Here is an 11,932-nt window from a genome sequence, read left to right on the forward strand (position 1 = left end):
GTGTGTGTGTGTGTGTGTGTGTGTGTGTGTGTGTGTGTGTGTGTGTGGAGGGGGGCAAATTACAGTCAAGCAGACGATGGCCCCTACCACTCCTTGACGGTGGCAAGGGTTCAACAGAGCACATGTCGGGCTGACTGATTGGAATGGCAGGGTTTGGCGTGCGTGTGTCAGGGGAGCAGGGATTACTGAGCAGAGCAGACAGCAGGGAAAATATTTTTGCAGGGAGCAGAGAGCGGAGAATCTGCTTCCACTGGTGAAAGCTTTCCCCAAAAAAGAAACTCGCACTCTTCACTCAGCTGCTCTCTGACTTGACCCCCAGCACCTGGTTGAATGGCTCGCAGTACAGCTGCTCAGACACTCACAACAAAACCAAGACAGTGTTTTGCACTTTTAGAGCTCTCAAAACTACCCATGTAGTGAAATTACATGATATTTATAAATAGAAACATTAATGAAATATATTCATTCATGCGCTCTGATGTCACCATGTTTTGCTTTGTTGTTTGAGTTGGGCTAGAACAGCCAACAGCGGGACAACAACCCCAGCGGGGCTCCGTCTGACAGAGGTAGCCCCGGAGACAACATGGTTAATGATGCCGTTAAAAGAGCTCTGGTTGCGTGATGAAGTCATCTAAGGAAGAGTTTTAATGTGTTGCAGCTTGAAATCAGAGATAAATTCTGCGCAGGCTGGGCGGTGTTCACGGAAGGCTGCATGGGTGGAGTTCAAGGGTTATTGGCTGACTTTAAAATGCCATTTCCTCATATTGCTGGGCTCTAAAAGTGTGCGATTTATGTGAGCAGTGGGTACACGGTGTGACTGTGACACCACCACAAGCCGAAATGTTGGTTGTGTTCAAGTGGAACGGCTGGAAATGTGGGTTCTTTTTAATTTAGGATCATCACGTGTCAGAAGATAATGAACCTAGAAATGAACTCAAAGCAATTAATCAAAAATCCATAACTTTGATTTACCCCATGAAACTTTTCTAACCCGACTGTATAACATTGACACCAACACATTAAAGTATACAGAACTTGCAATTTGTTCCACTGTTTGCATCCATGTAACAGAGTATTGTTTAATCTCCCCTATGAATAACAAAATCATACATTTTTTTCATACTGTGCAACACTCGTGTAAGATGTATATACAGGAAGCATCTTATGATGGTGGAATGAATTTTTATATTTTCAAATGATAAAAATAGCAATAATTTGTTTTAGCTACAAAGAGCTTTAAACAGAAGTTGCTATTTTAGCTAAACTAAGCTAATAGTTAGCCCCTCTAAAGCTCACTAATTAACAATTTAAAGTTTTTTTTTATTTTGGAGAGAGTCTTTATGCTAAGCTAAACTAAGCTAATGGCCTCCTGGCTCAAGCCCAGTACTTAACGCACAGACACGAATGTGGTACTGATCATCTCATCTAGGTCTAACTAATAACATATTTCCCAAAACATCAAACTACTGCTTACAACTCCTTTAAAAAAAAGACAATAAAATGGCTGGCAGGTTCGTGGACACATTGCATAGTAATATCATGTAAGATCTGCTGAACACTTTGTGTGTAAAGCCTGTTTTCCACTTAGCCTGTAAACATTTACAAAGGATGGAAAGTTGTTTGCCCACAGAGTCACCGTCTGATTAGATTTGAACCAGGTGTCGTACCTCCACCAACCGAGCCAGATTAGGCTACTGTAACACCTTCCGTATGTTGTTTACCCTGGAAGTCCCTCCTCCCTCCTCGCAGCTCTCATCCACATCTTGTGCGTAACGTTTAACTGTGCTGCCCACATCCGTTACAAATTATTCAAACCTCAGCTTTCATCTGATGGCGCTTCATTTGTGCCATCGTCCTGGCTGTTAAAAGACAAGCTGGTTCTGGCCTGATGGCTGATATCATTGCCTCCCAAGATGATAATAAAACCCTGATGCTTGCTCACCACAGGCCCTGGTCGGCGATCGCCCTTGTTAGATATCTTCCATTTTATAAGAGTCAGTAAATACGACTTTGAAGACGAGTTCAAGGGGTGATGTCACTGAGGCAGCCCGCATGAAAGGAGAGTGATAGCTGTGGCGGAGGAGAGAATATGCATGGGGGCAAGAGGGGGTCTGTACTTTTCCACTTGGTGTATGTCATCACAAAGGCATGATCGGCCTCCTGGTCAAGTTTCACTACAGATAAGATTGGGTTTTAGCTCTGGATCATGATCAGGAAAAGAAAAAGATTTGAAGTTTTAAAAATGGTTGATATGAAAGGAACAGAAAAATGAAAATACTTGTGTTATGTTAGGCGTACTTGGCCCGAGCTTTTTAGTAAGTAGACAGCATCCAGAGAGCTCTAACCCCAACAGCTCCAAATAACATTACATAGAAAAAACATTCTCTATCAATTTCATTTTTACTGAAACTTCGTCATTAGAATCAAGTCTCTGTTTATTACTTTTATAGTTAAGGCTAAAACTGTATTGTTTAATGTCAGATGCTAGGCCTGGATCCCCACCAAAATGTAATCATTTGTCCTGTGGCCCAAAACCCTATTTTTAAGTTTTTACGAGCAGGACAGACAGATCATAAACAGACTATCTCAAACATAAAGTCTTTGGCAAAGACTTCAAGCAACATGTGCATATTTAAACCAGTTCAGCTATTTTTTTTTGTACTTTATCTGAATAGAAAGAAACACAGACTAAAGACAAAATTAAAGTTGTGAATGACTATGAAACACAACCTTCAAGGCAATGCGGCATGGTGCCAATGAAATTGTGAACTCACACATTTGTAATAATGCTTATCTGTTGATCTAAAAAGCATCAAATTCCTTTGCTCTTAGCTCACAAGTCTGAACCCACATCTTGACAATGACCTAGCCTCTCTCAGATGTCTCGCCTGTGGGCTTTTGTACTCCAGCCACTGAAGCTAATACACAGCATTAACAATGAAATGATTTGTGCAACAGCAACATGACAGCTGCGGTTTATGGACATCGGGAAATATAAACACATTACTAAAGGTGCATTTACTACATGATGTCCACATGGGTTTCGTGAAGTTTTACCCACCCCAAATCTATACAGCTGGAGGTCGCAACATAGTTTATGACATAAGTAACTTAAAAACATAAAAGCCTTGATACCTGTCAACTAAATGAACAACCCCTTTAATCACTGGTTTAATTCTAATATAATTGTGGCACCTAGTTTCCACACTCACCTGAGGCTATTTTACCTAATGAGACTGCATGCTTTTCAGCTGACGTTCACACACACACACACACACACTCACACACCTGTGGCGCTTCATTGTGGGAGTCCTGTTTCACATGTTTCTTCTGAGCATGTCCACTCTTATCACAACCATAAAGAGCCATGACATCATATGCCGAACGAAATGCCAGCTTAGTCAGTCAGTACTCATTATTTAGAGAGATACAGTGCCAGGTTTGTCACACAGCAGGAAGAGGCAAGCAGAGACAATGAATCCCAACCGTCTGCCATGACGAATATATTTTTCATCTTTCAAACTGCAGCAGGCATTGTTCCAAAAAAACGAATGCGAAGAGGCTTGTTAAAAAGGTGCTGCGCTGACATCTCTGGCCTCCTTTTGCAGTATTGCTCAATGCAAACATGAAACCCGTAATATTTGTTCTATTCAGGCTTCAAATTTAAAGACAGGAGTCAGACCTGGCTTTAAGACAAGAGAGTCTTTGTTTTGACCTCCTAAATTAGTTTCTTGTCCGACCATAACAATTGGCCACGACATTAGAAAAATACATCATTGAGTGTAGTTGAGAAACAAGTGATTTTGGAGAATGTTAAAGATCAAAAGAGGCTTTCACTGGCTCTTGAAAAAGCTGATAATTCAAAGTCAACATTCAGGCTTGTTGAGCAAGTCAATGAACAGATCAGCAAGGGAATTTGTGTTTCTGGACTGGAGGCCAATTGATGACAGATTGGCATCTGCGTGAGCGTTTGTTTTCAACAAGTATACGGGTCACTGGGAACGAACAACTGAATGACTTTTCTTGGCTGTAATAGCAAAGTTTTGGAATTCAAAGAATACATTGAATTTTTAGCCACGCTAGCGGCATGCCTCCAGGGATGGCCATGATGGTCCAGACAGATATATCTCAATAACTTTTGGATAGATTGCCATGCAAGTATGCACAGACATTCATGGTCCTCAGTGGGTGAACCCTATCAATTTTGGTGATCCCCTGACTTTTCCTCTATTACCACCACCACAAGGTTGACACATGAGGAAATGTCACCACAACTTTTGGATTGATTGCCATGGACTTTAATGCAGAAATTCATGTCATGAGGATCAGTTGTAGTAACTTTTGGATCCCTTAACTTCATCTGGCACCATCATGTCAAAAATTGAATTTCTCGAATACTTTGTTTTATGACCAAATATCTTCAAAAATATTGCAAATATGAGCATGTTACTCCTAAACAAAGATGGTAAAAATGGTAACCATACCTGCTAACATCAGCATGTTTGCATTGGCATTGTGGGCATGATGTCAGTGTTTAGCTAAAAGATCAAAGTTATTTACAGGTGCATAATACAAGATTTAGAACATTTCGTTTGATTCTTTATGGCTCTCAACATGGCCACGCTCGAGCCATTTGCTTGTAGCCAAAGGTGCTAACAGCGTTAACAGTACAACCTACGGCAAACGTGCTGACAGCTAACAGTGTTTACCTGGGGGGGGGGACCCAGGGTGGCACAGCGCTTCCACGATGACGCTGTTGTTCGGGACGCCGATTCCTCCGCTATATGTCTTTACACAGCAAATAGTGTTTTACTGCTATATTATCTCTCTGAATGTTGTACATTGCTTCTTTAAATCTGTAATGAAAAAGGAATCTATAAAACATAGCCATTTAGAAAGCAGTGCTCACTGCTGCAGATCAGTGTTCCAGTGTGGGGGGCACAGCAAGCAGGGACACACTGTGTCATACAGGCCTTTATTGTGCTTTTCTCTGAATGCAATTTGAAGCCACCCTCAGGTGGCAGTCAGGCTGAATGGCGGGATGAGGTCACTCAGTCACATGACATCATAGATTCACATGGTAACCACGCTCCGGCAGCAGGAAGCAATTTCCCCCATATCAAAGGTTGAATAACAAAAAAAGCCGAACCTTATTTTTACCCTCTCCAACAGTATCAATCACCTTGAGAGGGAGGCTTAACATTTGACCTCTGATGTCATTCCAGCAGCAGCTTTGGTGCCTTCGAGCCCTTATTTAGAGGCTCTGTTGACCCGACGGTGTGATTTATTAATCACATAGGCTACAGGAACTTTAATCATGTGCTGCAACCTGCCTGGAGTATATTGCTTGCCCGTGTGCTTGACATCTGAATCGCCAAGTGTTGCCAAGTGGAAAGGCTTGTTAAACATTTCTAATGCAGAAACACAGAATCAAGATAGAGGTGAATGTATATATTTACATTTCAACATTTACACGTCCAGACATTTGATGGATCTGCTCTGTAATCGTCATGAAGTACCTCAAAACTTCACGAGAGAAACAGCAGAAGAAAGAAAATCGCTTCATCTGAGTGCTTCGGGCAAATGGAAAAATATAGGCAAGCCAAAGTATCTTGAGTCATTTTTGAACACCACTATTCCGTTACAGTTTAGTTTATGTTTTAGTTGAGCTAATTCTTCTCTGACATTTTCTAATTAGAGGTAAATAAGAAAATACCAATAAGTACACAGACAACTTGCAAAAATGTTCCCAGATGTTCTTAAACATTCTTGAAAAGCAGTGGGGTCACCCCTCATTTTTATCACACTGTGAGGACATCGTTATACCTCAAAGTGTCTGGATTCAATACACGACAGGCAAATGGGATTTTTTTTTCTTCTTCTTCCTGCTTTGACATACAAACGGCCCCAAGGGCTTTACGTAACACGCTGGACCCACCTGAAAGTTCTGCGTTATTGTTTGCCTCACTTATGTCACCTCCTGTTAGTGGAACGGATGAGCTCATTGCTGACACTGAGCTATGGCTAGTTGATGCTAAAATGCAGCCGACACTATAACAGAGACGTTAACACCAGTGGTTGACTTTTACAAATAGAACTGAGAGATACTTGTCTCCAGAATGTGATGACAATTTGCAACACATAGAAAGGAAATTGGAATTTTTAAGCAGACATTATACGCTTTTAGAAAGTATACAGTCACTCATGGTCCTCTGTGGTGCCACCAAAAGACAAAACTTGGATGCTCACTTTGTAGTTTCACAAAGTCCCTGTGGACATTTTACTTTGAAATAACCTTTATCTAACTGCAGAACCAGTGACAAAGCAGAAATTGTTCCCATTGCAGGGCTTTGGTGCTCACAAAGTCCTATTCACTGTCGAATAACCCAGACTGCTGCCTCTTTTGGGGTCGTTTGTTACACACATGTCTGTATTGTGAAAAGCACATGATTTTTTTGTAAGTCAAACTGTTGCTTTAAAGAGACAACATCTAAACCATGTTTTGCCCATTCCCGGTTAAAGATGCATTCATGGAGAGAGCAACAAGCATCAAACTTTACTTTATTCAAGCATCAAATGGGGATGATAGGAGCAGGTGAGACTGTTTTACGATAGGGCGTGGGATAACAATTGGGTTTAAAACAGGTGCTCTGCATTTACCAAGCAACTGTCCCAACTGAGGGAGGAGTGAGGGAGGGGTGAGGGGAGGGGAGGGGGCGCTCTATTCAGTCAAAAATAGAACATGAGCCACATAATTAAAGTGATGAAAATGCTGCTGCTGGCCCAGTCTGAAAGACCCTGTGGGATGGTAATTATTATATTCATCGTTACATGATGAGAATGCTTATAACCATCAACAAAACAGAAGCTGAACTGCATCAACAACACAACGTCACAAAAATCAACCAGCATGTGGAAGAATTGAATGTAACGATGCGGACGACAAACATGCAGGGAAACAAACTTTTTAGCCTCCTAGTGAGATTATGGGTTTAGGGGGAGCATTTCTTACACTTAATATGGTTTTATTGGTGGAGGTGAGAGAGCCACAACAAAATCAGCACAAACCACAAAAGAAAACGAAAACAAACACACACTGGTGTGTTCCAGAAACACAAGCCGCAGAACTTCAGTTTCAATGAAGCTTAGCAAACAATCACCTTTGTGTTGCAGGCCAGAGGTGAACTGCAGAGCTCTCAAAAGGGTTTGAACCTACTTACACCAATCTTAACTGATGCTAGATTTCTGCATGTTTTTATGGCCAGAGTGAAATGATAATACTCATACATCAAATCACTCATCTGTTTTGGATTTGAAGCTTTGTCCAATAACCGGCCTCCCTGCACGGGCCACATGACTTTGCTCATAAAGTATGGCTTGTCGGTTAATTGGTAATCAGTAACATAGCCTAACTAATAAAAAGCTGCTACAAAGCACTAATTTTAGTCCTAATTCAAATGAACCATAAGCGAGAAAATGAACCGAGGCCAATACCAATCTTCTTCTTTAGAAACTCAGAGAGGAGCTCTGTTCATTTAATAACCCCCAAATTAAAGGAAAATGTATGATTCAATCATCTGGCCACAGAGTTAGATCATGCTCTATGACATCATTCTGGACTGCTTAACGCTGTTGACCTAATCCGGCTATAGAGGAAGTGTAATCAGTACGTCAAACATCCGGGGAATATCTCTGCTTGATGCACTGACCTTAGCTGGTAAATGCACTTTTTTGTAGTGGTGTTTGATATTATGAAAGACTTTATTTCTTTACTGCTATACCTTACTTTGTGCTTATGAAACTGAAATCTATGGAAACTATGAAAGAACCTCAAGATATGTCCTTTATATTGTAAAACATGATACAGACATTTTCAGTCAAGTTCCATACAAAAATTAAACATAATAGAGAAGCAGGTGAAAATAACGCTGCAAATATCTTTACTGAACTATAACAGTACTTTTTGATGTCGACATTGGTGAACGTTTCTTTCCCTTCCCTTCCATTTATTGGTTTATTTTGCGTGGAGTTGCTTTTACTGTTCATAATAACAGCACACTTAGGATTTTCATGAGCCATGCTGCAGAAAAAGGTTAACCAAATGAGCCATTTCTAAGTAGAGGCTGTGTTTTCCTCTGCCACAACGCATTGCAAAGCTCTTCCATCATTGGGTTTAGCCCAAGAACACAACAGTTGGTTCTCGCAGTTGTTGTTGACTCGCAGAGCTATGCTGCAGTTGGGCAACTCCTGTTCTCTCTGTCAAGGCGTAACAACAGACAGACACCACATGTGCTGGCTATAAAGTTTGTAAAACACACCACGAAGCAAATGTGTCAAAGTGTGGCACAGCGGGGTCAGATGGGTGACGCAATTTGTGCAAATGCTGACAGGTGGGATGGCAGGCCGGATTGTTTAGGCCGCACAGGCTGGGCGCCACTGAAAAGGATTACTTTCTCTGGGCAAGGCTGGAGTGTGTTGAGAAACTCACGTTTTTCACTTTTTACTTCTTTCAAATATCACCTCTGTTAAGAGATGCGAGGCAAGAGAGGAACCTTCAAATGTTTATGAGATTAACAGCTACTGGAACAACTAAATAATGGTAGTTGTATGTGTCATTTTCAGTAATAAACAAGCTCTACTCCTTTTCTCTTTGTTGGTGAATAGGCAGAATATTTCCAATATTTTAAATTGGGGCCAGTCACAAAGTCCAATAGGAGAAGGTGCCTCAGTATAATATTAGTGTATTATATCCCATATCATTATACAACATGAGGTTTGCATATACTAGCTCAAAAACAAAACAATTACCACAAATAGCATCCGGTGTCCAAGACATGTGATCATTTAAATATACTTTCTTCAGGCCATTTCCAGAAATTCCTGGGTCCACTTCCAGACAATAACGTCATCTAACCCCAACTGCGTAATGGTACGAGAAAGGACCGCTATTAGACAGCTCAATAATCTACAAAGTTTCACTGTTTGAGTGATGATAAATTTAGAATCTACCACCTATGGTGCACCGTAATCTGTTTTTTGGTGCGTGTTCATCTGTGGTCTGTAATCACCTATTGGAGCTCCAAGGGGTAGCCCTGGGCAGCTGTCATTTGGGTGCCCCAGGCACAATCTCACCATTGTGCATGACTTGCAGCTGGCATGGTGCTGGAATGCCGCCACACAATTAATCAATCAAAGCCCCTCCTAAGCAGTCCAGACCTGGGCAGTGATACGGACAGATCCATGGCAGCTGTAACGTGGCTCCTCAGTGCCATAATCCATTTACAAGGCTCTACTTTCACTTCAGCCCGAGCATTTGGAACCAAGCTGACCACACTAAACCCACTCCTTTGTAATGCAATGCTTTTAAAAGCAGGTTGCATGATGTGTCATATTTACAGTCCAAACGTGTGAAACGGGCTGATTGAAGGGGCTCCAGTAAAATTCAATATATCGGACAGGCTTCACATGCTGCAAAATAGCAAGTTCCTCCACATTCAACCTTTGGCTCCGTCATATGGACCACAGTACAGTAGGATTAGGTCAGATGAAGGCTTTTTGGTTTTTCAAGCCAGGCAAGCTGCCAAAGCGCACATTCTTTTTTTTATTGACAGCATTGAGCTGGAAGTGGTTACAAGATGGAGGACTTTTCTGTATATAAAATATAAATCTCATACGCAAAAACGTCCCACTTTGACCACAATCTTACACTGGAATAACTTGAGGCTGTTGGGCTTATGTAGTGGTTAGATACACTGGCTTTGCGCCAGATAAAATGGGCTCCAGCCTGTGTCAGTATGCTCACCATGCTGAGCATACCATCTGAAAGCACTGAGATCTCCAGGGATGCTGCCTGGTAACTGACCATGCAAGTCCTCATGAGTGGCAGACGTGCAAGCAGGCAACACAGATTATTAAATGCATTGCTCAAGTGCACTCCAACCAGACCAACTGTTATTTGACCAATAACACTAAAGTAGGGATTATAATCTTAAAAGTATGTTGGTCGTGTTTGATTCTGACAGGCCGCTGACCTCGAGAGCAATATAAGACGTGTGTGACAGTGCCATCTACTGCCGCAATTATGCTATTGTGTGTGACAGAAATAGTCACCTGGGTTACTGCAGCCATAAACATTGTTGATTGAGGTTTCATCAACCCAATCATCTTTCTTTACTGGTTTGTTATCAACCTTATTAACGTGTGACAACAGATTAGGGCCATAATGTGGATGTGAGTTATAAGTGGAATAATGAAATATATATATATGTATATATATTATTTCTCCTTCTCCTTGTTTCATTTGAATGAATTGTAGCGGCACAGGGAGGTGAAAGTACCCAGAATTTCACACTGAAAAAAAAGAAAAAAATAGTGATATTTATGTTGGGGGCTATAGTCCTGACCCCCAGGTCGGGACCACTGTATTAAACTCCATATTTATATCTTAGCCCCAAAAACTCCCAGGCTCACTTTTTGTCAGTTGATTTTTGGTAAGGCCTTTTTCTCAGCAGAGAAATACCTGTATAGGAATAGCAGGAAAGTACAGGTGTAACTAAGTGACTCCATCCTATTCAAGAGTCCCAGAAAGCCATGACAGTGAGCCAGGATGTACCAGGACCCTGAAATCGAAGCAGCTGTGTGGGCCCTGCTTTAAGAACTAATAAATAAATCTTTCTTAAAGTTGTATAACATGAATACTGACCTAGTATTAAGAGTAAACGGTAGTTTTGGTTAACCCCCCCACGAAGTTCACATACAATGGTCTGACAGAGTGAATAAGGATGTTGTGGAGACTGAAAACAGCCGACAGGGGGCGCTAGCGGACGCTTCTCGCTCGCAAATACGTCACGAGGGAGTCGGTAGTGGCTCCCGGTGGATAGCACTGCTTTTTACTACACACCAGTTAACCACAACCGACTCGACCTGAAGGTATCTAACTCACTTTCCAATGTTGATAATACTGTCTGTTAGCTAACCAGTTCGTAACTTTGTCAAGGTTGGAAACAAACGCCGGTGCGGTAACTCTCGCAGGCCGTTTTTATTCAGTTCACGTTAGCTAACTAGCTAACAGCTACATCAGGTAGCTACTACATGTTAGCATTAGCCCAGCTAGCAGCTGCTTTTCCTCCTGCACAGTACGCGCTAGTCATCAAAGAGCTGGATACAGGAACGCTACTAGCGTTACATGGTTGTTGTTAAAGTTGATGTTGTGAGACAAGCGACCCAGGCTGCCGCTCCTGTCTCAAAGCTAACGTCAGCTAGCAAGTGTACGAGGCGTTGACTGGACTGTGGTAACCGTGTTAAAGCTCAATGTCACCGGGTCTAGATTAGCTTCATTCAAACAACCATCTGTGCGTCCACAATGTACATGACCAACCCAGCCCTGTGCAGCAGTACACACTGATGTTGCTGTGAGTTAACGGAGTCTTACTGACTACTAAGCTACTGTGGTCAAGTTGACAGTGCCATGGCTAGTCGTGATATCAACAGTATCCTGTTCAGGTGGTTCCCTCCCAAACATGCACGTCTTCTCAAAATCTAACTTTACGTGACAAAGAACTGCTGTTTAATGTAGGCAGGAAAAAACAGCTGGGAACCGGGTTACTGCATTAAAGGTGCGGCAGTGTTGCCTTCACGTTGTAACTGTATGTGTTTTGAGAAGTCTCTTGAATCCATGGGGGGTCTTGAGTTTACATGGCAGCTTTCACAGCATGCTCTCAAAGAATTACGACAAAACCAATACTCCACTAAAACCTGCCTGTTGACAAGATCTCGCCTGCGTTGCTGCACATGTTATGTTGAACGGTCTTCTGGGGGTTTATTTATATGAGCAAGTAAAGGTTGGAGGTCAGCGAGTAAGTGAGTCATTGAGACGGAATAAGACTGGGGGGGGGGGGGGGGGGGGGGGGGGGGGGAGGGGAGGGGGGGGGGG

The 11,932-nt window shown here is 42.1% G+C and overlaps 1 protein-coding gene across 2 annotated transcripts in view; it reads left to right on the top strand.

The window, feature by feature from the left end:
- The window catches only part of klhdc3 (kelch domain containing 3), a 36,856-nt gene that overhangs the window by 455 nt on the left and 24,469 nt on the right, over nt 1-11,932 (top strand). The window contains exon 1 of one of the 2 annotated variants that reach the window (XM_031871601.1): nt 10,843-10,929. The exons of the other annotated variant lie outside the window; for it this stretch is intronic. The gene's annotated coding sequence lies outside the window, so the exon portion shown is untranslated. Of the gene's footprint in view, nt 1-10,842; nt 10,930-11,932 lie in introns of those variants that run through there. 2 annotated transcript variants of the gene reach the window in all.

The sequence above is a fragment of the Anarrhichthys ocellatus genome, unplaced genomic scaffold (assembly GCF_004355925.1).
Source record: "Anarrhichthys ocellatus isolate YVR2014 unplaced genomic scaffold, GSC_Weel_1.0 scaffold3, whole genome shotgun sequence".
NCBI lineage: Eukaryota > Metazoa > Chordata > Actinopteri > Perciformes > Anarhichadidae > Anarrhichthys > Anarrhichthys ocellatus.